This window comes from Narcine bancroftii, chromosome 8 (genome assembly GCF_036971445.1).
Source record: "Narcine bancroftii isolate sNarBan1 chromosome 8, sNarBan1.hap1, whole genome shotgun sequence".
NCBI classification, from domain to species: Eukaryota; Metazoa; Chordata; class Chondrichthyes; order Torpediniformes; family Narcinidae; genus Narcine; species Narcine bancroftii.
In genome coordinates, this window is record NC_091476.1 from 95667944 (window position 1) to 95693547 (window position 25604).

Consider the following 25604-nt stretch of genomic DNA (forward strand, 5'->3'; position numbering starts at 1 on the left):
TGCTTTAGTCCTCAACACTGCATCTGGGATGTGATCTAGTCCTAAAGCCTTTTTGTGTGTTCAGTGTGTGCAGCCACTTTTGATTCACTTTGAGTGAATTGGATGAATTGAAGACTTGTCACTGTGATGGTACTAGGCTGAGGAGAAGTTTATAGAAGTTTTGTCTTCAATCAGGTATTCATTATCCACTGGCAACCATGACTCTGACAGATCTGAATTGTCTTCATTGGATGATTCTGAAAGTGTGAAACCTACTTCAAGAAAATAAATTGAATAATTAGTTGCAAATAAAGATTAGAATCTGATGTGGCTATTTCAAATAGTTTTTATTGGTTCATGTCACTTTCTAATAGTGAGTGTTCAGAATAGATTTATAAGGGAAAAATAATAACTGCCTAATTAATCCTAATATACTGGAACAGGGCTTGCTTTATTTGGATTGCAGTTGATGATTCGGAAGCTACTTAATTTAATTTCATGTAGAAGTTACGACTTTGAAGACCAGGCAACAAAGCAGTGTAAGAAGAAAGTGGACGTAAGCAATAAATATTTAAAATGGGAGCACACTAGGTAATTTTTCTCCATTTTTATAACACATGGTTGGTGATAATGAAGTTTGTGAAACTTGTGGTATGGCATGTAGCATTAAGGAATGGACAGAATGTGGACAAGTTAGCAGAGTATGTTCTGGCTGTATGGCAGCACTGTTCAACCCAGATGCATTATATAGGAATTTCTGGGAAAATAATGTGGACATATAATGTAGGAGAAAAAAGTCTTTAAAGACTAAATTGCTTGATTATGCACCAATATTTTAAGGTTATTAATGCACAAGAAGATGAAAATCTTTATTAACATTCAAAGCACAGAGATTGAAGTGCTTTAATGGGAAGTGATTGCTCTCTTTGACTCATTTGTCAGGAGCCAAACAGTTTTGGTGGAGTCCAGCCAACATCAGGTGGTAATAAATAAATGGAACCATGCAGATCAAACAGATTTGGGTGCACTAATTGACAGGTGGAAGGGATCGCACCACAGAGTGTACCCTCAATAGGACAATGTCAGGCTGGAAAGCAAACCTTGCATATTATCCATCCCGAACACAATTTGGTGGAGAAACTCGGCAGGTCCAGCAAACTCAGTGGAGGGAAAAAAAAGAATGATCACTGTTTCATCCCGTAACCTCCCCCCCACCCCCCCGCCTCCCCATCAAGGTCGGTTTCAGCCTTGAACAAGCCAGTCGACCATTGCCTCCCCAGTGAAGTTGCTGGATCTGGTGAGTTACTCCAGTCGATTGTGTTTAGCTTAGTCTTCCAGCATCTGCAATCTCCGATGTGTCTCCAAATGATCTTGCCACAGTTGATAAATCAAAACTTCACCATGTTAGATCCCATAGAGTGTAAATAATGTTAAAACATTATTTCAGTATCCACTGCCAAGATTGATTTGTCATAATTGAGAGTATCCAACTTTGATCCAATGGTCTTGCACAAAATAACCTACAGATACCCAATGAGCACTGTTTTTAGACATACAGTATATGTTAATCGGGAGCACTTGTTATTTCAAGGCCTGTGTTATTTGACTGAATGCTCTCTAAATTGCATTTTGAGTTGGCACATGTTTCCAGGTTCAAAGGGACTGTGAATAACTCCGTGACTTGGATATAACTATATATGTTTTGCAAGAGGCTTAGTTGGAGGTTAAGGATTCACTGATCTTAATAGTCAGCAAACTTTTTTAGAAGCTTCACTGGGTTGATTTCAACATTTTTTTTTGTTGCAGTGTTAAATGATCATTGTAAATTTACACAGAGAAACAGAGAGAGCAATTGAAAGGATTCCCAGAAATATGCTTGAAATCATGACCTAACATTCTTGATTTAATGATTGAACTTCCTATTGTCAATTTTGTGTGTCATATGGAACAATTCTGATCCTGTGACGGAAATCTTGGAGTTCACATTCCACGTTGAGGACTTCAACAGTCATGCCTCAGTTAGCACTTCAATGTTCTTCTGAGAGACCTGCAGCCTTTGGGATAAAATGTTGAAAGAAGATCCTTTTATGTTTTCAGTTTGATGAAAGAAGATCTCATGGCCCTTTTAGACAAGGATCAGAATTGCCATTGACTTGTGCAGGCTAGTTTCTCTCCCCACATTTTGTGCATTAGTCCATTTATGGTCTACCTTATTGAAGGCTTTTGAAGATGCCTTTTGATGATATTTACTACATTTGCATTGCCTGTTCTGTGTTTTCAATAACAAATATTTTATGAAATATTAGTGCTTTGAAATCCATACTGATTGTGCATTATTATTTTGATTCAAAGAAAATTCTGTCACTTTGAAGGGAATTGATCATTGATGTTGAACTCACAAGTCTCTAATTCCCTGGTCATGTTCTATCTTCAAAACTAGATATTTTGTTAGCCATCTGTCAGTCCTCCAGCATCATATTTTAAAACTCATTTTTGAAAATTGTAATGTTATTCTTTCTTTAGATTTATTTCAAATGTGTTCCACTCTAGACCAGATTTTTTTAAATCCTTTCTGTGTGCGATTAATTATCCTCAACTTTTTCCACTTTCAATGCACTTATCTTATTACTCATCTCATCATTCATTCTCATGCCGACTTATTCTAGAAACACACCCCATTTCCTTGATCTGTGTCCATCTCAGGAGACAAACTCTCGACAGACCTCTTCTGCAAACCCATCACTCCCACAGTTACCTCAACTACACCTCTTCTCACCCTGTCCCTCTCTCAATTCCTCTCTGTTGCATGAGGACTTCCATGCCAGATCATCAGAGGTGTCCTCCTTCTTCAAATAATGTGGCTTTCCCTCTAGCATTTACCTGCATACCCTCCATTACCCACACATTTTCCCTGTTTCCCTGGCTCCCTCTGCCCCCCATGCAAAAAGACAGGATTCTTCTTCTCCTTGCATACCACCCCACCACCCTCTGCATTCAACACATTCTCTTGTGCCATTTCTGCCACCAGCTATGTGATCCCACCACTAAACACAAACTCCTCTCTTTTCCCCATCCACCTTCTGTAGGGTCCGCTCCCTCCATGACTTCTTTGTCCACACCTTCCTCCCCCACCAATTGTTCCCTTTGGACCTACCTCAGTGACTATAGGAGATGCTCCACTTGTGCCCACACCTCTCTCAGCCCAAAACAGTCCTTCCAAGTGACGCAACATTTTACTTAAGAATCTGCAGGGGTCATCTACTGCATCCGGTGCTCCTGTGTCCACCTTCTCTAAGTTGGAAAGACTGGGTGATTGCTTCATCGAGCACCTCCGCTCTGTCTGCCACAATAGCATGGATCTCCCAGTGGCCACCTATTTCAATTCCTTGCCCCATTGTCTTGACGACATCTGTCCATGACCTCATTCATTGCCAGACTGGGAACACCTGTAAATTGGAGTAACAACATCTCATCTTCTGACTGGGCCCCCTCCAGCTGGATGGCTTCTCTGGCTTTTGTAAAAAAAAACACCCCTTCTTCCCTGTCATCTCTCCTTTCACACAGACATGATAAAGTCTCACCTAGTCTCTTATTAACACTTTTTGTTGGTCTGGATTCCTCCCCCATTGTTTGAAATCTGAGACATTCTGATATATCCTGCTTCTGCCTCTTCAGATTTTTTCTTGAAGAAGGGCTCAGGCCTGAAACATCGACAATATATCTTTTGTCTCCAATAGATGCTGAAAAGACCAGCTATGTTCCTCCAGTATTTCAGAATGTTTACTAGCATCTGCAGGCCTATCATGTTTCACTTGTTCTGATTTCATCTCCCTGGTAAATAATAAAATAATGATTTGAGGAATCTTCCATCTACCAGTTGCTATCTGTGTTATTGTCCAGCCATTCCTTAATAAAACTATTTCTGTCAACCATTTTATTGATTTGCCTTGATATTTATAAATTATTCAGTCCCCACCGAAAAGGAAGAAAGCAGTTTTGTGGAAATGCTACTTGAAAAGCAAAAAAAAAAATCTTCACCAAATAGAAATTTTGAATATAAACTGAGCATGCTATGGATATTCATTAGGTCAGGAGGCTACTATGGAAAGACCAAAGTTTTCTTTCAAACCTTTGAAATCTCTTTTGAAATGCACTGACAACCTTGGTCTCAATCTCACCACAGCTATTCCATTCATCCATCCTCTCCACTGTTACTCAATGATGAAGGAAGGGTCATCAGCCTGAAACATTGTCTTTTTTTCTATTTTCTCAAATGCCACCTGACTTGTTCGGTATTCCCAATATTTTATTTCTTTCTTTAACATTTATTTTCCATTATTATATTTTCCATCTTATGTTCCTGTGTTGCATTTGTGCCTTACATTTATGTAGCCTTGATTTATTTTTTGAACCTGCTGTCTACTATGGCAGGCAAAGCTGAGGCTTTCGCCTCCACCTTCACCCTCTTTCCCCCACCCACCCCGCCCCCATTCTCTGTAGAGCATTGAATCATTGTTCAAAATGGAAACAAGTTCTTCATCCTTACATTTCCATGCTGGCCAAGCTAGTCCCATTTGTCGACATACTGCCTTTTTGCCTCCTGACTTTTCTTATCCACGTGCTGATTAAATGTCTTTTAAATGTCACAGTTGGCCCCATATCTACCACTTCCTCAAGCAACTTATGAGACATACACACCATCCTTTGTGAGAAAAAGGTGCCCATCAGGTCCGTTTTAAGCTATGACCTTTAGTTTTAGATTCCTCTGCCCTGGGAACAAAAAGAAAATAATTACTATGACCGCCATGGTTTTAAAAACCTCTGTCGGTCTCCCCCCCACCCCCCCCCACCCCCCACCATATCTCCCTCTCCTCTGCATCCAAAGAGACAAACTGGGAAAAACTGCCTGCTCTGCTGAGTATATTCTGCCAGATTTAATTTTAAATGTGAGTATGAAAAGTATTTTGCTTTTTGTTTCATTTGTAGAGCTACTTGAAAATGAAGACTATCAAGTTGGACCCCACAGGAAAATAAAGCAACATTATGTACCTTGCAAGGATCCAACAGAACATTTAATAGACAAATAGCTGACTTTGGGTTGAACTCTTAGATGTAACTAACAGGTCAAGAAAATTCATGGACAATGAAGTGGCCTGGACCTTGGGATCAATGGGAGTCTCAGCCTCGGGTGGACCGGTCGGGGACAGCCCTCCTGCGACTGGAGTCTGCATTGGCAGCTGGTTGGCAGAGGAGGCAGCAGCCTGTGTCCTGGCCCAGAGGCCATTGTAGGCCACATGTAAAGTTTTGGGAAAATCAACTGCTCAGGCCCCCTTAACCAATTACTTAAGGTGATTTGTGAGTGGAAAGAAAAAGTTTGAAAACCACTGGTCTACTCTAATTGTCTTGAAGAAAGTCCCAACAAGAAATGTTGGCCTGATGCTGTGAAATTATTTTAATTTAATAAGGTACTGAATAAAATACATCAATTAACTAATACATATCAATGTATTTCTTGTTTGATGGAGATTTAGAAGAATATGATGTTTTCAATGGTTATTTTTCCAATATCTTGGACAGAAAATTACCTGGACAAGCATATCTTCTGTTAATTGCAATAATTTAATCAGTTTTATTCTAAAATAGAGTAGTTTTATCTATGGGTTTAGAATGGCATACTGTAACTACATTTTTATTCCACATGCAATCTTTTCTGCAGCATCCAACACCACACAAGTTTAAAAAAAAAATCTGACTTCTTCAGATTTATGTTTTAGGTGTGAATCAGAAATTGTTTTTGCATTCTACTTGGCAGAGTCGTAAAGTTGAACCTTTTTTGGATAGAAATGGGTAATTTAATGGAATGAATCACGGGGATGAAATTGCCTCAGGATCCAATGTTATTGTTATCAAGTGATAAGGAGAAATTGAATATAAATGAAAAGATGTTTGTCCAAATTGCTTTAGCAATAGCAAGAAAATATATTGCCATAACTTGGAAGTCTGATACAGATTTGGACATAGATTGCATGGACATAGAGCACCATAGGCATATGACCCAGGGGGAAGATTAAGGTGGGGGGGGGAACTGCACTCCCAAAATCAAGCAAAACACGGGGGAAAATTTGGACAAAATAAGTCCAATTTGCTGAAAATTGGAGTTGTATACCATTTGAGAAAATTACTTTTAATTTAAGAGACATATTATACATTTTGCAAGATATGGAGCCCTTATTTATAAAATTTGGGTGTAAATATTTAAATTAAGCTCTGACATTCCCTTTCTCCTTAAGGTCTCAGTTACTATAAGAAACTTTAAAGTAATAGGCATGTCTGTCGAGGGTCTCTTGTCCCCTTTGTTTTCTCTTCTCTTTTTTTCTTTGTAGGTGGATAGGGGAGTGGTAGATAAGGGGGTTTTCTTATGCTTTTCATATGCCACATATATTTTTATTAATTTGAATTATTTTTCATTGTGTGCTTTATTTGTGTGGTTCAAAATTTATAAATATATATTTTTTAAAAATTCTGCAACCCACTCACGAGAAATGGTCTCCTTTGTAAATTAGATTCTGTTTAGCAATCTTGTGTGATAATTTCTCTTCTATTGGTGTAAATAAGAACACTTGTTGCGTGTAATCAGTTTTAACTAATGGATTACTGCAAAGGAGTGAAAACAGATTTCACAGAAAGATGAGAAAGGCAATAAGAAATGTTCTTCAAAAGCTGAAAGACATTTGTACAGATGAGGAAGATCCTGTGATTCTCTTGAAAATCAAACCAAAATAGTGGATATGGTAAGAATGAGATATAAACCAAAAATTCAGGTCAGGAAGCATGTGCACAGAGATAAATTTGAGTTAATTTTTTTTGTCAAAGATGGTTATTTGATGGTTTTTTTTTTAAAAAAAAACAGCAATGCTGGAGAATATCAGCAGGTCAAACAGAGTCCTTCATCTCAGAAAGAAACATAACCACATTTTGGGCTCAAGGAATGATGAGGCCTGGCACCTGCTTACATTTTGTCACACCTTGATGAAGGGCACAAGCCCGAAATGTTGTTTATGTATCTTTATATCATTAAATACTCGGTTTGACTGACTGAGTTGCTTCAGTAATGTGTTTTTACTTCAACCACGATGACTGCAGACTTTCATGTTTTACTTGTGTTTATTTGCTGTTTCTTGATGTTGACCCTGGGTGGGTGAAAGAGGAGCATTCCATTCTTCATGATCGATCTCTCATCAAACTCAAAAAACAACACTCCCCCCATTTAGATCTTCAGTTGAAATATTGTTCCCAATGTTATAATTGTATTAATGATCTTGAAACACTTGGAGGAAACCTGCTCAGACACAGGGAAAGCTTACAAATCCCCTATGGACAGCACCAAATTTGAACCGACTCGCTGGTCATACTAACCACTCTGCTAACCGTGTCACCCTCTTAATTCTATTTCTTGGCATCCAACCATTCATGCAGAGAAAGCCCAGGTATGAAGAATGATCGTTCAAAACCAGAATAATGCTCTCTGTCAAACTTGAGTGTCTAAATGGGGCGACAAGGACAGAAGAGGTTGGATTGTTCTCTCAAACTTGCTGGCCAAAGTCTGTGCCAGACCACATTGCTCTGCAAGGGCAAGACGATGAGATCTCTGTACCTGACATTAATGTCACAAACTGGATCAGGTTCCAAGCACCAAATTTGTCTCATATCCTGAGTCTCCATCCTTAGGAAACACTCACAGCTGATATTTATATGAATATCATAATTAAATTATTACAAATATCAAAGTAATTAATTATTCAAAGTAAAATAAATGTAACTAAAACATTTTAATATACAGTAATTAGAAGCAAAACATTTATCAATCACAGATTAGTGCTTACATTTTTTCCCCTGACTTTTATATTCGGAGGGAAATAAAGCTGAGTTCTTGGTGTGAAATGTTTGTAGATGCCCTCTTTTCAGCATAACATTGAGAGTCCGTGTGGAGAAGCTGGATGCACTGGCAACTGTACTCTAGCACACCTCCGTCTTCGACCTTTTAGCACATGCAGGCAGAATAGTACTGAGATGTACAGAGCTGATGGCTTGGGGATCTCTTGACACCATAATCTATCAGCCAGCACAAATTGGGCCAGGAGTGGAGGTCACCTCATTGGCTTCTACGGATTCAATTAAAGCTCTGAGGTCTTAATGCTCTGGTTTTTATGCTCTGCATATAATTGTCATACTTCTCTTTTGCAAGTAGAGCTCATGAGAAATTCATAATGGTGCATTTATACCAGAAAGTGCTTTGCACTGCATAGAATGCTAATGTACAGAAAAATCAAAATGTCCAGTTGTTTGTTTTTTTTTTCTGAATGATCGTGCCAGCTTATGTTTCTGCATTGATAACCAAGCACTCAAGCAAACTAATTATATTTGCCAGGGAAATCAGACTAAGCATCCATAATTCTTTGCAAAGGCCTAAAAGTGACCTTCAAATTCAGCAAGGCTTCTTAACAAATATTAATTCTTTCTATTGCAGTAGTGTTCTCTCACCACCACTGTTTCCCCTGTCATTGATATCTTTAAATAAACTATGAAATTACCTTTTGTTGAATGCACTTTCTGACAAAACCCTATTCTCACTTATTCCTGAATAGGAATAAAAGTCCAAGATTTATTATTTTCCTTCTGCAAATGTATACTTTCCCACATCAATTTAATTGATACAATGTGGACCCAAACTCAGGGGGACCCTTGCAATAAATGTCTGAAGAGTAGCAGAATGTTGGATGATGCACTGAAAAGGCACCATCCCTGAAATTCCAGAGGCAGCTTTGTCAATGGTCAAAAAGTCAATAATTTAAATATTTGCAGATGGCTGCATTCAGAAATATTTTTTAAAATGACCAAAAATAATATTTATTTTTGAAATTCTTTTTCAGTTTTTTAAATCAACAGAAAAAGCCAAATTTTAAACAAGTGGATAAAATTAACCAAATAGCAATTTTTTTAAACAAAATGGAAATTCAGAGTCATTCTTTCCGAAACTCATTGAAATCAGTGAGAATTAAGGTCATGCATTGGTTTTCGGGCTTCTTGAGTTCTGAAAACTGATTTCCAAAAGCCTGGCAGGAATGTCGGCAGGAATGAACACAATTGGTGGACTCCGTGTCAAGTCCATTGGCAGGGTAAAGTGAAAGTTATCGTATCAACTGACAACAAATATCTTCAGGACTTTTGTTTTTATCTTGGCTACTATGGACATATCAAGTTTGGACCATTGATTTCCAAGTTGCAATTGAATTCAAGTTGAGGCCATCATTTTTTTCATTAATTTGACCTGATACCACAAAAGAGTGCTTGATTAATTTAGCACAGCAAGTGATTTCTGATTTACTCCTTGTCAGGGTGGTTTTCATTCATTTGTGCTTTTTTTTAATCTGCAATTTGTAAGCATTAAATCTTAATAAGCTGGCTGTTGGTGAATTCTGTCACCACATGGCTGAGATGTGATATTGCCCTGAAAAGACAGAACAAAACAGTATAGCACTGGGATAATGCCACAGTGATGACTGTGCCAAACATGGGACTAAAATTAAACTAAATCTCTTCTGCCTGCACATGATCAACATCCCTCCATTACCTACATATTTCATGTGTCAGTCCAAATGGCCATTTAAATGCTTGGAACTGAACGCGGAAGTCTGCAGACGCGGTGATTGCTGTGCAATACACAAAAGTATATTGGGTGGCATGGTCAGTGTAGCGGTTAGCACACCGCTATGACAGCACCAGCCACTGGTTTCGAATCCGGTGATGGCTGTGAGGAGCTTGTATGTTTTCTCCATGTCTGTGTGGGTTTCCTCTGGGTGCTCTGGTTTCCTCCCATTGTTCAAAAAAAATGTACCAGAGGTGCTGCAGTGCGAACCAACAAGTTCAAAATACAATGCTTGTATTACAGCCTTCATTGTTTGAGTTCGTTGGTTTGCACTCAAGTGCATCACAATTTAATTAGCTTAATTTAAAAGAACCATGGAGAAGTTTCTCAGCATTGAGAAGCTGGATATTAATATTCTCCCCACCCCACCCCTCCCAATTCCCAGAAGCTCCAGCCCACTTCAAGATCTGGAAGCATGCAATAGGGGCAATCATCTGCACTCAGGCTGAGGTAATCAATTCAGACCAATGGAGACTCAAGGTACTGCACACAAAACTGGGCCCATTCACGTTCCAGGCGATCCATGACTGCACAGAGTACAAACCGGCAATGGCCATTCTGGAAAACATCTACCAGCATCCAGTGAATGTATTCTACTTCAGGTACCTGCTTAGCATCAGGCTACAACAACTGGATGAGACAGTAGAGGCTTATGTTGCAGCACTGTATGAACTGGAACTCCTGTGCATGATTGAGACTGGAGTGACCAGTCTCAAAGTAGAGCACATGGAACCGAAGGGATACTGAAACTTGTGTGCAACTTTTAAGCTAATTAAATTGTGATGCGCTGCAGTGCAAACAAACAAGCATAAACTATGAAGGCTGTACTCCAAGCTTTAATTTGCTTAAAATTGCACACAAGGCTTAGTATCCCTTCTAGCTCCATATGCTCTCAAGGGCCGGTGTGAGCCTTTATATAGGTCCGGTGATTGGCAGCCTCCCAGGTTACCTCCCTGCAGGTACAGTGGGTTTCCCTCTGCAGTGGGCAGGTAGGAATATGGACAGGTGCTGCCAGTCACAGTCCAGTAGTTTCATCACCACGGGGCGGGGGGGGGGGGGGTAGGTCAATTGGGTGCAATTAGGGGGCATGAGCTCGTGGGCCAAAAAGGCCTGTTAATGTGCTGTATATTTAAATTAAAAGGGCTGGAGAAACTCAGAAGGTCATGCAGCATTTGAAGAAGAATTTCACCAACATTTTGGGCTTGAGCCCTCCATCTTTAAATGCTTCCATCACTATCAGTGGTAACTCAGTGAACAATAATTATCCTGTGCATCTCCTTTAAGCATTCCTGCTCTCACCTTGATGTGCCAATTCAAGCAGGAAGTATTTTTAACAACATTGCACATTGATCAGGAACCCAGTTCATGGACTATGTCCATTTACAGCCCAACTTCCTGGCAGGAGGCTGAAGAGAGTCATACTGTTAGTGACTCACACAGAACAGAGATTGAGTCTTAATGGTCTGGACACCTTAGAACTGCTTTTACACCATATATTTATTCACATAAATACCAGGACAAACGTTACAGTGGAATGAAAGTACTTCAAATATGAATGAGTATTATTGCGATACAACAACAGGTTATCTCCTTTGAGTGAACTATAAACCATTCAAAGCCAAGCGCTAGCATAATGGATACAGTCATGTCCTTTCTAATTCATCCCAAACAGTAGTGTTGCACTTAATAGGAGATGGATGATGCAAGAGCACTCAAACCCAAAAAGATAAACATGCTCTTTGCTTTGTCCATAAGCCTTATTCGCCAACTGCAGTCTGCTATTCTCATTGTCTGAGACCTCCCTGTGGCTTTCAATATAATGAATGATCTACCTGTCTCTGCTGTATTATACATGAGGTTTTTTTCTGCTTCTGTTTATGGGCTGTTCTTTTTGCAAGCAGATCACTTAGCTTAATACTTTAAAATGTGCATCCACACAGTCACTTGGTGTGCCATATCATTGTTGGAATGTTTCGTAGTCCAATGAAATTATTTAAATTGGTTATAACTGTGGTGATATGTAATTACACCACTAGGTCACCAGGGGTCATCCCGGTGACCTTCTATATAAAACTACATTCTAGCCTTCCAGGTTCATTAGTTTATTAAAGCTGTCTTATACTCGCAATGCTGTTGTGGTTATTGTCAGTACAATTTGATAAACTAATATCATAGCTACTAGGATGGAACCTGCTTCTGCACATACATGGCTATCGGGAGCACAACTTGTGGAGATCCTTCCACCCACATTCACACTTGTAGTGGCCCCTTTCTGATCGGACTGGGGTTTAGGGTTGGCAGTGTCTGTACCGGCGAACCCATGGGCAGGCAGGGCTCGCCCACTTATAAAAGCCTCATTTTGTACTGACAATAACCACACCAGCAGTGCGAGTATAAGACAGCTTTAATAAACTAATATGTACACTAAGAGGTCTTGTCTCTCTGCAAGACGAACCTGGAAGGCTAGACTGTAGCTCTGGACTGCTTTATATACAAGGTCACCGGGATGACACCTGGTGACCTTGTGGTGTAATTACATATCACCACATTAACGTTGGAGGAAGGATGTGATAACGTTAGGGAAAGAGCAGACACTTAAAATGAATCTTATGGAGTTACAAAATTTTATGAGAAGAAATTAGCTCGAGTAGTTTTCTTTTGAACATGAGAACCTCAGAGGAGAATTAATCAATATATACTAAGTTAAGAAAGGCCTGAATAAGATTAACAGAAAAGACCTGTTTCCTTTAGAAGAGAATCAAAAATAAAGGGATCAAATTGTTTTTTTTTTATCTGAAGAATAGTGCAACTTAATGTCTGAAAGAATAGTGGAATCAAAACCTTCATGTTTTGAAAGGGTGCTACGGTTAGCACAGCAGTTAGGGCAATACTGTTATAGTGCCAGCGACCGGAGTTTCAAATCCAGCATTGTTTGTAAGAAGTTTGTATGTTCTTCCAGTGTCTGCCTAAGTTTCCTCTGGCCCTCTGGTTCCCTCCCGCCACCACCCCCCCCCCCACCCAACCCCACACATCAAAAATCTACTAGGGGTCGTAGGTCAATTGATGCAATTTGACAGCATGGGCTCATGGGGCAAAAGGTTTTGTTACTGTGAAGTATGTGAAAATTTAAATTTTACGTGAGTGGCCTTTTGAAGTGCCACAGCCAACAGGGTTGAGGATAAGAAGTTGTAAAATGAGACGAGTCCAGTTAATTATTTGGCTGACATGGACTTTTTAAGTTGCCTCATTCTGCCTGCATGCAAATATAGTCTAATTCATTTTCTAAGCAGATGTAAATAAATTAAAGATTGTATGAGCAAAGAAGACCATATCTGACTTTATGTTTGAGTGAATAACATTGATGAACCATTTGAAGTATTTGAACAAGTATTGGCCTAGTGTCAAGGCTGGTCATCATGGTTTCTCCCAATGGAATTCATTGACTTGTCTAGATTTGCATTGATATTGTAATGAGTTGAAGTTTTCCAAGTGATTCTGAGAATGAAAATTCGTAACCAGGTCATTGGAGAAGGGTTACTTTATAGCACCTCCAATTGTGAGCTGGTAATTTGCCACAATAGATTTGTCCTCCTTTAAGAGAAGGTGAAACTCCACTAGATTGGCAAGAAGAAATATTAGTTCTGGACCCTGCATCTATCTGCAGGAGGTTGCTTACTTCCAGGATTGCATTCTATGAACATAACCACTTCATATTATTGTGCAGAATGATTGGTTGAAGACTGAACTCTGATAAGATGGGAACTAATCATGAAGCTGCAATAGTTTATCCATTCTGCACTTCTGGGCGAAGATGGTTGGAATATTTGAGGCTTTTGATTTTGACTTTGTTGAGCAAAATGGTGAAATTCTTTCTCCAGAAATTACACTGAGCCATGTGCTTTGTATTAACTGGATTCAATCAGTTTTGAAAGAGGAAAATTCTTGTCATGCCAGACCTTTCTCAGTCTGCTGTCTAGTGTCATGTAAACTAGTACAGGCGAGTAGTTAAATTGTTGTTAATAGACTGGGCTGGCCAAGGTGATGAATGTCAATGTTCACCATTCACTCCTAGCAGAGATAAGACAGAGATTAGTCATACCTGGAAAAGGGGAAGATAATCCAAAGTCATTCTGTCTGCATGAACCTCTCAGAAAATCTCTCACCACCCCTTCAAGACCTCCGATCAATAAGCATTCCAGTAAACCAAGCAATAGCAATAATATTCAATGAATAAGTGTATAGTGGTTTTGTTGTTATAGAAAAGACTTGTGAAGGCCTTTTTTTTCTATTCTTTGATGTTTTCAATGATGAATGAGGCTTAATTATGGTTCCAATATTACAGGTTTCTTTTAATACATCAGGATATATTGGCATGTTATGACATTTTTGATCTCTGAACCATTTAAATTTACACACAAACCAGGTAAGTGAACAAAAAAAATGTAATTTAGTTGTCAGTCTTTGAGATGGGTTTGCAATTATTAGAAGATTGACTCAAATGAATTCAAAGAGAGCAAATCAATTTGTCAACTTAGACAAATTGCACCTCAAGAACTCCTGTGCATAGAAATGCTTAGAACGTCTGAGGTTATTGTAATTCTCTCTTGCCCGAGAAGCATCTGCCAGATTAAATAGATTGGTTGTAAAAGCCAAACTTCAGTTTTCAGGATGTGTTCGGAGTGTGTTTGTGTGCCACTTATAAAATTTCATGAAAGCACTTGTATTAACATTTAGATGTGGGTTTGGGCTGAGGAAGAAGGGGTGGTTTTTCAGAGAAATGAAAAGAGTGCCAAAGGAACTCTGCTCTTGTACAGTGTAAAGAAATAAAAAGCCTATTTCTATGCCTACTGCTGGCACCCATTCAATGAGAAAAGTATTTGATCTTTGGGCACAGGGGCCAGGCAGCTGAAGGTTAAAAAAAAATCATCTGGGCTTTGTCTCCAATTATATGAATGCAAGGTATGTTTGATTGTTAATTGAGCCAAGGCAAGAAAAAAAACACAATAAGCCACCAGCAAAATCGGAAAATATAAGCATTTGTAGACCCCTTTCTATCTCTTGTCGTAACAATCAATACCTGGATTTATATCCTTACAAGTGTTATGTACAGAAGACCATGTTCAGAGAATCCTCTTTTAAATCAAGGGAATCCTTGAAGGTAAATCCACATGACTTGATCCATCCTCAGCAGCTGACTTTTGAGACCAAGAAATAGGGCGAGACCAGATAGCCATTTGTGTCGATTCCAGCATTCAATAAGATCATGGCTGTCTTTTTCATTCAGTGCATCTACTTACACTAACCGCACATCTCTTGATTTTCTTTATATCCAAAATCTATTGAACTTTGTCTTGACTTTGCTCAGTGACTAAGCTTCCACAAGTCTTTAGCCTAGAGAATTCCAAAGACTCTCTCTGGATGAAGAAGTTTGTTGCCATTTCAGTCCTGACTGGGTGATTCTCCTGCTTCTAACAATCAATACAAGGGAATCGTCACCTTGGTGTTTTCCTGTGAAGCCCCAAAAGATTTAAGGATGTTTAAGTAAACAAAACCTAATTATACTAAGCTCCGGAATGTGCAGGTAAGTTTGTTGAATCTCTCTTCATAAAACAAATACCCCATCACAGAAATCAATCTGAATTTTTATTCGACTCCTGTTTTCAAGTAGGGAGGAGATAACTTCATAATATTTGAGAAATCATCTCACAGGCATTAAATAATTGCTCAAAGACTCAATTACCATCATACTGAAATCCTTATGCAATAAAAGCACAATACACTGACTGTCTTCCTCATTGTTGGAGCTGGGCATTTGGAGATGAGAGTTTGTTGTTTAGGTCGTGCACAAATGTGCTTAAATTCCTGCTCCAGTTATACAGGTACCTAAAACACACTAACAAGCAAGAAATAGAGATTAAGTTCCCACATGAGAGAAAAAATATATAAAAGGATAAATAAATGTTCACAGTTGCAGTCGTGCAATAAAATGTGATGTTGCAATAGTTCGAAGGTTCAAGAGCTTGGTTGCTATGAACATAAAAATACAGCATTTCAGGCTTCTGCATTTCGTGCCAGAAAGCAGCAATAGAAAAGATCAGGATGACAGGGGTTCATTATGGGGTTGGCTGCTGTCCCATAGATGTCCTTAGTGGATGGAAGGTCAGTTCACATGATGAACTGAGCAACCTTGCCTCTTTTTGCGCCTTTCTCATTATCTGTAGTAGTCTCTCTCGGTTTCATTTGGTCCATCCTGTTGTCCTGGCGAGGGTACTTGGCAGGGCCGGGTGTGTGTGTGTGTGTGTGTGTGTGTGTGTGTGTGTGTGTGTGTGTGTGTGTGTGTGTGTGTGTGTGTGTGTGTGTGTGTGTGTGTGTGTGTGTGTGTGTGTGTGTGTGTGTGTGTGTGTTGACTGTCAGATTGGGAGGGGAGGTGAGAATTGGGGAGGTGGGCCCTAAAGAGTTGGGGGGGTGTACCTGTTAGCTAGTTTGGGGGGGGGGGGGGTGTCCAGATATTCCCAGATGTGCTAGGTCCTGGATAGAAACCATGTCCTTGCACCCATTTGGGAATGTGCATTTGCGTGGAGCAGCTGGACCCTCTCGACCAGAGGGTCAGACTTGTGTGCCCTCATGTGCCTGCAGAATAGGACCAGACCAGGGATCATCTGCCAGGTAGGTAAGGTGGTTCCTGATCTCCTGGGGAATGCAAACAGTCTCTCATGAGGTGTCTCATTGGTGACTGTACACAGGAGTGACCAGATACCGTGGAGTTGCTCTGGAAGAACTTTTTGCCAGTGGGGGATGGGGAGGCACTTAGACTTTAAGGCCAGTAGTATTGCTTTCCAGATGGTGCCATTATCCTGCTCCACCTGGCCATTCCCTTTGGGGCTATAGCTGGTGATAGGGCTAGAGGCAGTGCCCTTGGACAGCAAATATTGATGCAGCTTGTTGCTCATGAAGAATGAACCCCCATTGCTGGGGGATATCTGAAAATGGTAACAAATTGTTTGGAGCCTTTGACAGTAGCTGCAGTCGTGTCTGGGCAGAGGATGGCAAAGGGAAACAACGAATACTCATCGATGATGTTGATGAAGTACACATTGCGGTTCGTGGAGGTTAAACGTTCAAAGAGTTGAAGTGGCCTTGATCAGGTGTGACCAGTCAGGCTGGTAGAAGTGTGCTTTGTGCTCCGCGCAGACCCAGCAATTTCTGGTCAGTGTCCTGATGTCCTTAATGGAGTAGGGGAGATTACGAGCCTTGATGAAGTGAAAAAAAAAGGGTGATCCCAGGGTGGCAGAGGTCATTGTGCAGTGCCTGCAGATGATAGATCTGCTCACTGGCACATGTCCCCCAAGATGGCATCAGAGGGCTCATTGACCTTTCCAGACTGGTACAGTATGCCATAATTGTAGGTGGATAGCTCGATTCTCCACATCAGGTTTTGTCGTTTATGATTTTACCCTGCTGCTGACGGTTAAATATCAAGGCGACTGTCCGTTGGTCAGTCAGCAGGGTAAAATACCAGCAAGATAATGTCTCCAGTGTTGTACCACTTCTAAGATAGTCTTGGCTTTTTTCTTAATGGAGGAGTGCCGGATCTCTGAGCCCTGTAAGGTGCATGAAGAAAATGCTATGGGCCTGCCTGCCTGCTTGGTTAAGTGTGGCGGCCAGGGCATAGTCTGATGTATTGCTCTTCACCTAGAACTGGATGGATTCATCCACTGCGTGCATTATGGCCTTCACAATGTCAGATTTGATCTGGTTGAATGCCTCTTGGGCTTCTGCCAACAAGGGTAAGACCGCATAGCTGGAAATCCACTGAGCGTAATAAGAGAAAACCCCCCCCACACCCCAAGAACTTTTTCAAGGCCTTGAGGCAGTGGGGGAGTGGGAGATCTAACGAGAGGTGCATGCAGTTGGTGTCAGGACTGATTACTCCATTCTACATAATACAGCCAAGTATAGCCAGGTGATGTGTGCTAAAGACGGATTTTGTAGTGGAGGAATTTCTAGAGGTTCCTACCATGGTCCTGGTGATCATGGCTGCAGATGGTGACATTATCAAGGTATGGGAAAGTGGCCTGCAGCCCATGCTTGTCCACCATCCAATTCATCTCGCTTTGAAAGACTGAGACTCCAAAAGGGACCCTCAGGAAATGGTAAAACCGGCCAACTGACTTGAAGGTGGTATACTGGTGGTCTTCAGGGTGAATGAGGAGCTGGTGATATGTGGACTAAAGGTCTAGGGTAAAAGGAAAAAGGAATCTCAGGGTTGTATGTAAATGTTGTGTATGTACTTTGACAATAAATCTGAATAATAAGAATTGTGAATAGCCGGGGCACCGATATCGATTCCATGAGTCACAGCAACTAAATCCGAAAATTAACCATTCCTGCTCACTGTTTGTCTGTGAACCAATCCTCCAATCAATTCCTGTACTTCATTTGTATTTAAGAAGCTCTTGTAAAGTATATAATCAAAAGGTATCCAGAGAGTCCAAATGTAACACATCCAATGAATCCCTCTTGTCTGTTCTACTTGTCAAAATCTCAGTAAAGTCTCTCAGATTTTTTTCCATCATAATTTGCCATTTATAAATTCAGGTTGATTCCTTCTATTTTCTATAAGCCAATGACCCTTTCCTTAATATGTCAGGATTTTCCCCCAAAATATCAGTTGTCTTCATTTTTACCCCTTTCTTTCTCTGTTGGTGATTTTTGCATCTGATAATTTACCATCGGTGGGAACTGATCAGGCATCTGGAATTCTAGGAGATGACAACCACTACATCCTGCTATGTTTCTCTTTGCAAAAACCTTGGTGTGCAGATCATTATGTCTTCGAAATTTATTGGCTTTACATTCCAATAATTTTGACAATGTTATCTTTCACGAATATGAATATAGAAATTTCTATAACCTCCTGGCAAGTACTAAGATCCCTGGCTTGCATCTCCACACTTTTCCAGTAACCGATAAGACAGGGCTTACCAAACAAATTGGCACAGACTACCCACATTGGCCATGGTTTGACCTAGAAAGGTGTCATAAACTGGACTGGTGTGGTGATATTGATAAATTATCAGATTAAATAAGGCATAAGAGAAGGGAGTGGAATCTAAGAGACTGGAAGGATACACATGCACAGTGAATAAAAATTATTTATTTTCTCTTTTATACAATGTATAAACAAATTGATTCTTCAGCTTCCTAATTTCAGGAAATAAACTGTGATTCAAAATTAAGACCAATTCTAAAATTCTCAACGGAAAAGCAAAAATATGAAGCTGTTGGTTCTGAAAATCTGTGGTAAAACCAGGAAAAAAATAGGAAATAGACATTTTGGAAGTATCTGTGGAGATGGAGATCCCATGAAACAATTTGCTTTTCTCTCTCACAGACACTGTTTGACTTGTCTAGTGCTTCACACATTTTTTGTTTTGATTTAAAATTCTGCATAGATGGACTCATTGCAAAAACCAGAAAGGTTTTAATTTTATCTGCTCAGCTGAAATCCAAGTGTGTATAACATTTGCCGAAAATAAGCCATTTGCTTAGGGAATGAAACTAAGCAGATGTGCCACGCAGGGAAAATAGATTTTCCTTCAGTTTGTTGGCCTGACAGGTGGTTCTTGAACAGGAACATTGATATCTTCACCATATGTATCTGCCCTCTGTCTATGGATGCCCAGTTTCTGTGATTTTTTTTTTGGTTTTCTGAATTCAGCTGAGTCAACTAAAACTAATTCAGTGTTGCCAGCGAACTGACTCGTGAAGAAATCTTGCTCTGTCCTCTCCATCCCAGATTCAATCAGTAATGTCGGGTTGCTCTTTGAATGCCAGCTGAGTGATTTCCAACAATTAACCAACTTTAGTCACCTGTACCCCCTCTCCTCATGTGTGTCAGCAAGTAGAGAACTAGGAAGGAAGTGCAAGTAGCACAAAGGTTGGGGGGGGGGGGGTGAAACTGATGGAGAGCAGCAGCAATCATCAAGGATCCACCCAGCACATGCGCTGTTCTCACTGGTACCATCAGGAAAGAGAGGCATAGTGGCCAACAAGGCTTGCATCATCAGTTTCAGGAACAGTTGCTCCCCCTCCATCTTCAGACTGATATAAATCAAACCCAATCAGCCTCATTTGTGGGCTCTTACTTTTCACATTATTTATTATTGAATATTTCTTTTCTGTATTGCACAATTTGTTCACATTTCTCTCTTTTGTACCCGTATCTTTTCTTTGAGTAGTTTTGTCTTTACACTATTCTGTCTGGCCCACAGGGAAAAGAATCTCAGGGTTGAATGTGATGTCATTTATGTACTCTGACAATAAACCTGAACTTAGATATTTACATAGTTACAGCAAGCTGGAAATCAACCAGGCTACCATCTTTCAGTGCAATATATGTCATCATGTAGCACAATGGCTATAAACCTACATTGGCCAAGACAAAAGTATTTTCAATGTCACATTTTGGGATTACAGCAAGCCTGAGAATTTAATGGTATTATTTTCTCGAGGAGAATCATGTTGTAATCAGAGTGTACTGCTGAAGATTTTTTTTAAAAATCAGTAAATTTCTGCAAGATAAGATGATGGATAATTTCCACATGCATTAAAAAGCACGTCTAAAAGTTGATTGTCAGCTTCATTTGCACATGCAAAAAGTGTGCAATTAGTGTTCAGCTTCTCTAAGAAAATGAAACACTTAAAATCAGAATTTCATAATTCTGAATATAGCACAAGCAATTCAAACTATTCCTGTAAATTCTCTCGCACCTATTCATTGACTAAGTTAATTGTGCGGGACCAGAGATAGTTTGTCATTGACAATCTTGGTGAATTAAGGCTGATTGTAGACAAAGCTCAGATTTCATTTAATGTGTATTGATTTATATTTTCTGCAGCTTCCTGCAGGCCAAAGGTACATTGATGCATAATTGAGTTGTTCCATTGAGGGCATTTAATTATATGTCAAAAATCATTTAACTGCTGAATTCATTGATAAGATCAAGTGTTGTCTCCAATCATGTACCACACCGCTTCAGAAAGATCTATGTAAAAGTTTTCACAGGTGAAACAAAGATATGATACGAAGACTGTTGGAGGGGTGAGTAGTGTTGAGGAAGTTGGGAGTCTTCAGAGGGACTTCGATAGGTTGGAAGAATAGGCAAAGAAATGGGACACAGGTGAGGGTAGTATACGGACATGCACTTTGGTAGAAGGAATAAAGAAGTCAACTAATATTTTAATTAGATTGCCGATTAAGTTAAGGACTTGAATTTTATTTCATTCTTCAGGCCAGCTTCTACATTGTCCCAAACACTACCTCCCATGACCCTTAATCTCACTCCCATCCTCTCAAAGCTCCTTATTGAACCCAAATAACATTTTTCCCATACTTCCCTCAGAATCCCTAGTATCAAACTCCATCCCCGAACACAAGCACAATAATCACCTGGTTCCAGGTCTCAATTGTTCCAGACTACTTCTCCAACTCCAGTAATCACAAAAGGGTCAACACCTGTTTTATCCACCCCACCCTCTATCCCAATTGGACACTTTTGTCAACTGTTCAATGTGACAAGAGCCAAAGAGGATTGAGGACCACAAATGAAATGCATAATTACAAAAATAAACTTTGGGTAAATGAGAATTACTGATCATGGGTTCACAAGATGATTGGGATTGAATCCAGTCAGAGAGGCAATCATCCATTACCACTCTCTAGTATTTCCTGAAAAGTCAATATCCAATTTACAAACTCAAACTGAATAGTGAGCAACTGAACCTTCTTGACCAACCTTCCATGCAGGACTTTATCAAGGACCTGACTAAAGTCTATGCAGACAACATCAACTTTGCTGGTAACCTCCTTAAATTGGATAGACATGACTGACCATGCACCATGTTGACTTCTCCGAATCACTCCTTGTCTGTACAAAAACTTGTATATCTCATCTCTCTGAACATCTTCCAATAACTTAACCATGACTGAGGTCAGGTTCACTGGCCAATAATTTCTTGGACTTTTCTTAGAGACATTCTTAAACAACAGAACAACATTACATATCTTCCAGTCCTCTGGTGCCCCACACATAGCTGAGGACATTTTAGAGTTGAGGTATTCATTGAATGATCCACCATCTAATTAAATAGCAATGTGGGCAGAATGGGCAAAGGATCCTTCTTGTGTTCACATTCAGATGCAACTGTACATCAATAATTTTAAAAAATGCAAATAATGGAATGTTGAAGTTTTGAAGATTAGATTTTTTTAAATGTCAGCAGAAACATAACTCTGCCCTGAAAGGAGCAAAGAAATTCATTTATTGCCAACTATTTTAAAGCCAAGGGTGACAAGTTGGTAGCTTTAACATTATCTATCATCTTACCCATCATTCACTCTTCAAACAAATCTGCTCAACAGTTCACAAATATCAGGAACAAAATTAAAATTGGATCAAAAACAGGTTGTAATGGATTTTTTTTTTCAAACAATCACTCTTGATTACTTTCCAGGATGCTGAAACATAATGATAGAATGAAGAAACCAAGTTGCAGATTGGGTTTGTATATGAGGACCTTGGGAATATGGAACGCAAGCACAGACCTTAGAGCACAGTGTATTGCAAGCTTGCTTTCTGGAGTTGTTAATAGCATTGAGGTTGGTCTTTTAATTGTTAAAGGTGTCATTTTGGTTGAGTTTTCTCAAGCAAAATATTTCAGTAATAACTCGGTCTAAAGCAATGGTCTAATGGATCATTTTTAGACCAGTGATCGTAATGGCATTAATTTCAAGTTGATTATGGAGAAGGATAGGTCTGGGCCTTGTGTGGAGAAAGGATCTAGAATGTATGGATTGGGATATGCAAGGTCCTTCAAAGGTGAAATTTTGATAGTACCGCGTTTGTATGTTCCTGTCAGAATCAAAAGCAAGGTTAGAAGGCAAAGAGAACCTTGGCTTACGAGGGATATTGAGTATCTGGATCAGAAGAACAGAGCTGTATATAGGTAATATGGAACAAATTAGATACTCTGAGTATAAAAAAATGCAGGAAAAACCTCGAAAGAAATCAGGAAGGCTAAAGAAGACATGGGGTTGGTTTGACAGACAATGTGGGGAGAAATCCTAAGGGTTTTTACATGTTTATATTTTTTCATTTTTTTTTTCCAAAATTTTTATTAGTATTGAAATTTCACATCCAAAACTACAGAGTACATACAGCTATATGTTAAAATTCAAAACATATATTACACTTAAATCATATAATTTCATCCATGGTACCCCACATTTTAATCAAACAGATTATATTGTATTAATATATTATTTTATTTTTAAAAAAGAAAAATCTAAACCTACCTCCAAGAAAGAAGCTGTTCAGCAAAAAAAATTAAGACAGAGTTCTTATCAGAATATTAAATACCTTATTGAGTTACTATTGATGTCTAGTGGTAAATCCTTGGACAAGACTAAGAAATTTCTACAATAATTTTCTGATGCTGCATAGGATTCTATCTTGAAATTGGTTAATTCATCTTCTCTATATGCCCAACATTCATCATTGCAAAGTGGTACACTGATCTTGCTTTTCCATGTGATGACATGCTTGACTCTGGAGAAAAAATTAGATTATTTATTAATGTAATAAATTTTGTATATTTACGGGGTCCTTTCCTTATTTTCAGAATTTATAAGATTGTTGGATCCCAATTTACAGTTTGGTTGTCCTTTCTTTCTTGCATTAATGGAACATGTATGTTAAATCATATCTTCATAAGGGAAGGGTTAGATTATTAGAATAGTTTTTGTTTTGGATATATTTTGTATTTTTATTGTCTCTTTCAAAGGTTATTTACAGATATTCATTAACATATGTTTACGTTGTTGGCTATATATTCTTATTACCTATGTATGAGCATATATACACACACATACATCTCAATAAAAATATTGGAAAGAGACATCTAGCATGGTAACAGGCCATTTCAGCTCATGAGTCCATGCCACCCAATTTACACCCTATTAACCTACATCCATGGTATGTTTTGAATGGTAGAAGGAAACCAGAGCTCCCTGGGAAAACCTATGCAGACACAGGGAGAACTTACAAACTCCTTACAGACAGTATGGGATTTGAACACTAGTCCTGATAACTGGTCCTATAAAGACATTGCACTAACTGCTATCCCAACAGTTCTGCCTCTTTATCTCATTTGCCCAGGTAACCCTGGCAATATGTAAACCATCTTCCCACACGGGTCCTATAAAGACATTGCACTAACTGCTATCCCAACAGTTCTGCCTCTTTATCTCATTTGCCCAGGTAACCTTGGCAATATGTAAACCATCTTCCCACACGTACACATTAACTGTGTCTTTAAGAATGTCTCAATCATGGGCTTCATCTATGTTCCAAAGTAGCATAGCTTCCTGGACCTTCCACACCACTCCTTGAAATCTCCACCTTGCTAGACTTACACTTGATATCTTTCCTTATGGCTGGTGTCCCTTCAACCTGTTTTGTATATTACTTGTGATGCTCTGTACTTGGGCTGAGGTAATGTTGGTTTGGTTGCAATTCTATATTTTACTCAATCATTATTATCATCCATCCATCCATTCTTCATTCCATCTCCTGCTCCACATTATGAAATTCTGGTCAAGAAGAGGCAGAGAATTCCTCATCAGATCCAGCAAAGACATTAATTCCACTCATGTCTAAAATACCATTATAAATGTGCGCAGTATGGATGATTATGAAGGTGTCTCCTGTTAATGAATTCTAAGTGGATGTAGTTGAGGAAACTGGTAGATTTCTTACAGCCTCGGGAGGTTGTTTGTAGATCAGGAGCAGGGTCTTCTCCAATGTGGTGAGATGCTCTTCTGAAAACTGCACCCCCTCCTCATGTGAAGATCCTCCTTCCTTCAACACAAGAGAAGAGTGGCATTCTCATTGTTAAGCTTTGGTGGAGTCTCCTATATATATATATATATATATATATATATATAGATATACATATATATAGAAGAAAAGGGATAGGATTGTTGAAGAACTACCGTATGTGTGGAATTTAGGTTTGATTTGTGTGTGTGTGTGATATTTTCAGTGGTTTGCAACTTTGACATAGTTGGCATGAATGGTGTCAATAGCATGGTCAACTTACCAAATTTTTTCTGGGGCTTTTTATCCCCCAATGTTGCAGTGATAACATCTTTGTCAGAGACCACCCCTGAACTCTAAAACTGTTTGATCATGTTCCAGTTTAACAAATAATTGGAAGTTTGAAACTGATAGGAAATTTATCTGAAAACTGCCTACTACCTACAATGAGAACATTTAAAGAAATTCTAGAGTGAATAATGTGCTATGGCCCTCATTGTTCCGTGATGGTTTAGAACATAAAATATTCCACATATTTAAATGGTAAGTTAATTTTTCCACAATGGGCTTGTGTCTTTTAATGCAAAAGGGAGCTGTACTAACATAAAGAGGGTATTAGATCTTGAATTCTTGCTTTTAATATCCAATCAATTTAGATTAATTTTGCAGAAAGTAACACACAGTTAATTACCTTAACAGTGGAAATTGAATAGGATCTTTTATCTAGTTTCACTTTTAATCCCATAACTGATGTTACTATTGTACATTTTGTAAAGAGATAGCATGCAAAGCATGTTTAATGGAAGCACAAAAAAAGAAATTAGCTAATCCAGTTATGAGAATCAGATTGATATTTAAAAGTACTGTCACAAGACTGTGGCCATACTGATTGGCCCAGTTTCTCAGGCACTTATCCTGACAGAATGATAAAGGGGGTAAGACCCAAATATTGGTCACACTTTACTTCCTGTCAATGCTGAGTTGCTCCAGCATGTTTGTGTATTGCATGCCAATCACAGCATCTGCAGTCTTTTCTGTTC

General features: G+C 39.2%; 1 long non-coding RNA gene across 1 annotated transcript in view; it reads left to right on the plus strand.

Annotated features, from left to right (window-relative positions):
- The window catches only part of LOC138741813 (uncharacterized), a 458841-nt gene that overhangs the window by 427584 nt on the left and 5653 nt on the right, over positions 1 to 25604 (plus strand). The window lies entirely within an intron of this gene.